This window comes from Gossypium hirsutum, chromosome D01 (assembly GCF_007990345.1).
Source record: "Gossypium hirsutum isolate 1008001.06 chromosome D01, Gossypium_hirsutum_v2.1, whole genome shotgun sequence".
NCBI classification, from domain to species: Eukaryota; Viridiplantae; Streptophyta; class Magnoliopsida; order Malvales; family Malvaceae; genus Gossypium; species Gossypium hirsutum.
Window position 1 is genome coordinate 40862134 of NC_053437.1, and position 5726 is coordinate 40867859.

A 5726-nucleotide genomic window follows, 5' to 3' on the forward strand; every position below is an offset into this window, starting at 1 on the left:
GAGTCATCAAATATTTGAGACTTTTGTGATCCGAAAACACATGGCACTTCTCGCCAAACAAATAATGTCGCCATATTTTTAATGCAAACACAATGGCGGCTAGTTCGAGATCATGGGTCGGATAATTTCTCTCGTGTGGCTTCAATTGTCTTGACGCATAGGCCACAACTCGACCTTCTTGCATCAATACGCAACCCAACCCAAGTAGGGATGCGTCACTATAAACAACAAACTCTTTACCCGATTCGGGTTGCACCAAAATTGGAGCTTCCGTCAGATGAGTTTTCAGTTGATCGAAGCTTTTCTGACATTTCTCCGTCCATTCGAACTTAACATCCTTCTGAAGTAGCTTCGTCATTGGTGTGGCTATCATCGAGAAACCTCTGACAAATCGTCGGTAATAACCGGCGAGCCCTAGAAAGCTCCGGACTTCGGTAACATTTCTCGGAGGCTTCCAGTTAAGTATGGCTGAAATTTTGCTCGGGTCAACCCGAATACCCGATGCGGATACCACATGACCCAAGAAGCTAACCTCTCTTAGCCAGAACTCACACTTACTGAACTTAGCATATAACTGCTTATCCCGCAAAATTTGCAACACTAGCCTCAGATGCTCAGCATGTTCGGCCTCATCTCTTGAATAGACCAAGATGTCATCAATAAACACAACTACGAACCGATCCAAATACGGTCTAAAAATCCGATTCATTAAATCCATAAACACCGCAGGGGCATTAGTGAGCCCAAACGGCATCACTAAGAACTCGTAGTGACCGTACCTCGTTCTGAAAGCAGTTTTGGGTACGTCCGAATCTCGGATCCGCAACTGATAATAACCCGATCTCAGATCTATCTTTGAAAACACCGATGCCCCTTTTAATTGATCGAACAGATCATCAATACGCGGCAACGGATACTTATTCTTTATCGTCACTTTATTCAGTTGACGATAATCAATACACAACCTCATGGTTCCGTCCTTCTTTTTCACGAACAATACTGGTGCACCCCAAGGTGAGAAACTCGGTCGAGCGAAACCTCTATCCGTCAATTCTTGCAACTGAGCTTTCAACTCTTTTAACTCGGTTAGTGCCATACGATATGGAGCGATCGAAATAGGCGTAGTTCCAGGTACAAGCTCAATACCAAACTCTACCTCCCGAACAGGTGGCAAACCCGGTAACTCTTCAGGAAAAACATCCGGGTATTCACAGACCACCGGCACCGATTCGGGTTTCTTTTCTAACTCCTTGTCATCAAGTACATACGCGAGGTATGCTTCGCACCCTTTCCTTACATATTTCTGGGCCAACATTACTGATATTACAGCTGGCAACCCCCTTAAGTCCGCAGACTCGACTCGGATTATTTCGTTATTTGCACACCTCAAATCGATAGTCTTGCTTTTGCAATTCACAACCGCATCATGCGCGGTTAACCAATCCAAACCAAGAATAACATCAAACTCGTCGAACGGCAAAAGCATCAAATCAGCCGGAAAACAGGATTCTCGGATTATTAGAGGGCATCTCTTACACACTTTATCAACAAGTACGCATTGGCCCAAAGGGTTTGATACTCGAATTACGAGCTTAGTAGACTCAACAGGTAGAGTCTTACTGGTTGCTAAGGTTTCGCATACATATGAATGAGTAGAACCAGGGTCAATCAATGCAATCACATTAGTATCAAAGAGAGTGAAGGTACCAGTGATGACGTCGGGGGAGGATGCCTCCTCTCGTGCGCGAATGGCATATGCTCTAGCAGGAGCACGGTTCTCGGCGCGATCGGCCGTATCAGAAGCCCCCCTCTGACTACCACCCCTGCCTCCAAAAATTCTCGGTGGTCTACCTCTAGACGTCACTCCACTAGGTCTTGTACCTTGAATCTTATTCTTCTCATCCAGCTCCGCGCAATCTCTAATGAGATGGTCCTTCGAACCGCACCCGTAACAGGCCCTGCTAGTAGATTTGCCCCAACATTCACCTAGGTGTCGTCATCCACATTGGGGACATTCAGGTTTCTAGTGACGATTATTGCCCACACTAGCTACCGAAGTAGCTCGGGAGCCCATCGATGGTCTTGCCCTGATGGAAATTCCCGCAGTCGCCCTCGACTTATTAGTGTCCTCCCTGAACTTCTTTACAGCTGAGAACGGAGCTTTACCCGTCGATCTTTTACGATAATCTTTAGCTTCAAATTCAGCCTTCCTCTTCTCCTTTCCAAGCTCCTCCGCCTTGCAGGCTCGTTCGACTAGTGTTACGAATTCCTTTATTTCCAAAATACCCATTAGTAGCTTTAAATCTTCATTCAATCCTTCCTCGAATCTTTTGCACATAGCAACCTCATCAGCTACACACTCCCGGGCATACCTACTAAGTCTTACGAACTCATGTTCGTATTCAGATACAGTCATACGGCCTTGCTTGAGTTCCAAGAACTCCTTACGCTTCTGATCAATGAACCGCTGGCTAATAAATTTCTTTCGGAATTCCGTTTGAAAGAAGTCCCAAGTTACTCGCTCGTTCGGGACTATGGAAATCAAGGTCCTCCACCAATAGTAGGCTGAGTCTCGCAACAAAGATACAGCACATTTTAGACATTCATCGGGTGTGCATGACAATTCATCGAACACCCGAATGGTGTTATCAAGCCAGAACTCGGCCCTTTCGGCGTCATCAGTTACTATGGCCTTGAACTCCTCGGCCCCACGCTTCCTAATCAAGTCTACCGGTGGCTTACTCAGCCTCACAGGATCAGCGACTGATGGCATTACAGGCTCTTGGGGTGGATTATTCAAATTTGGGAATTGTTGGACAGCCGGGTTGGCTCGGGCATATTGCGCGACCCACTCATTCATCATGGTAAAGAAGGCTTGTTTAGCCCCCTCACCTTGATTATTCGCAGATGACTGAGGTTCAACAGGCGGCGTCCCTTGTGCAGGAGCAGCCGCTACGCTCTCAACGTCATCCGCTAGGGTTCTTTCTTCACCGGAATCCATTTACTAATCAAGACAAAAACATTTCAACCGTCAGAAGTCATCACCCTTTTAAACATTAACATTATGGCATGTATAGCTAGAATCATACGTGCTATGGTAGTCCTAGAACCGACTAAACCATAGCTCTGATACCAATAAAATGTAACACCCCGAACCCGAAACCGACATCGGGGTCGAACACGAGGTGTTAACTGGCTTTAACCTCTTACAAAATTTATTTTCCAGACACTGCCCAATCTGCGTACTAGTCGTTTTAAAAATCATATCTTGAGTTTCGTAACTTGAAAATCAGTTTCGTAATTTTTCCCAGAAACTAGACTCATGTGCCCATCTATGTATTTTTTTCTAGAATTTTTGGTTGGGCCAATTAGTACAGTTTATTAGTCAAAGTCCCCAAGTTGCAGGGGTCGACTACACTGACCTTTGCCCATTACGACTTGGATATCTCTCTGCACGGGGCTTCAATACTGTTGCCGTTTGTTTCTATGAAAACTAGACTCAGAGAGGAATCTGTACATATATGGTACGACCCCTAATTATCTCTGGTTAATTTATAATGAATTTCCAAGTCGGAGCAGGGAATCCAGAAACCGTTCTGGCCCTGTCCCACTAAAATCTGATTATCTCTTAATATACTGCCATATGATCTTTTCGTTACTTCCTCATGAAAGCAGACTCATCGAGCTTTGATTACATAATTTATTCATCAATTAATTCCACTCCTACTATTTTTAGTGATTTTTCAATCTCATGAACTGCTGCTGCCAGCATCTGTTACGAAAGTAACTAGGTCCATTTCATGCCTACCCTTGATCCAATTCAATCGAACATTCGTGCCATTTTCGCATGGCTTAAAGTTTACATGCCATAATTCAAACACAACGTACTAGCTTATACATGCCAAAATGATCTTCTAAACACACTAAGAAGAAAGTACCAAAACTTGCTATCCGGGGTGATGACTTCGATGACGGCCCGACCCCGTAATAATAGATGAGTCCAAGCAACCTATAATGGGTGACAAGGAAACATCGAGTGAGTTTTATAACTCAGTAAGTCATAAGCAATGCACTACCATCTATCAACAACATTATCACAAGAGGAAACAAAATGGAACGAGACAATTTACTCCATCCATACCGAACCATACCATAGTTCCTCCAACCCACCAATTCAATTTCATATCAATTCATGCATTCACATTCTATATGCTCATCAATAGGACATTGAAGCATTTTCATAAATCAATTTATTTTCGTTACAATCAAACAACAAAACGGCCTTTCACCCATCATACGATAAATTTTTTATGTACATGACTTCAAGTATAGTTGTCACATAGGTTCAACTTACCGAGCTCAACACCAAGTATAAGCATAGCACATATTAGCCATGTACTCAAGACACTTACCCGATCTTCTGTCCGCGATCGACTCAATAGTGTCGCACACATAGTGTCCATAATGATTCACGAATGTATATCGAGCCCGCACACTCAGTGCTATAAAATCAACTCGCACACTTAGTGCCACATAATCAAATCGCACACTAGTCTACATAATCAAACTCGCACACTTAGTGCCGCATGGTCAATTCGCACACTTAGTGCATCATATTCATTTCGCACACTTAGTGCAACATAGTCAAATCGCACACTTAGTGCTGTACAATTTAATCCCGCACTTAGCGCCAATCTCATGGTCATAAATGGTTATCCCGCACGTTTAGTGCCGAGATCAACAACTCAGTACATCTTACCTCTTTTTTCATTCAACAATTTCATCATCACATACGTACATGCACATATATATATATATGTATATTTATTCATTCCATTCAGCATCAATACATAAACATTATGACCATGAAATAATACCAACTACATGCTTAATGACTTACCTCGTGTTGGGTAAGATGGTTCAACTCGGCTACTCGATAACCTTTTCTTTGCCTTGCTCGATTCACCTCCTTTAGCTCCTTGAGCTAAATCAATAATTTAACTAGTTTAACCACTTTACTAAATATTTACAATCCAATTTCACATGTATATCTATGTTAGTATATTCGGCTAATAACCTCATGCAACTACCATGTATCAAAAATCTAATCACACATGCACATGCATTAGGTAAGTTACCTTTGCTAATTTTAAACCCAACATCACACAAGCTCTCAAGAGATGGCCGAATGCCTTTTTGCTACCCAACTAATCATTCAACAATTCCATCATTGGTCAAGCATATATTCGGCCAAAGGAATGGCAATTTTAGCAACCTTCGATTTAGTACTTAACCTTTACCACATATCAATAACTCATTTCCTTACTCATGTGACCACGTATATTCGGTCATGCATACACACATAAAATCATTTGGAGACTCTATCAATCCAACATACATTCGGCACCTTCATCCACCATTCTACCAAGCATGTAATATTCAAACACAACCAAACTCACATTCGGCCCTAGCTCATAACAAGGTAGCCGATTCTCCCTTTTTTTTATAGTTCAAACACTCCTCTATCATCATTCACCTAACTTTAACATGAAAACAACCAAAACTCACCATTTCTCATCCAAATAACATGAACAACAACCATTCCTTGAACACTTTCTCATGACCGATTGCTCATGTTATCAACAAGATTCAAGATTTGAACATGGGCTATTTAAAACATGCATGCATCTCTAAGACAACATTAAACATACCTTGGTCTAAAGGAC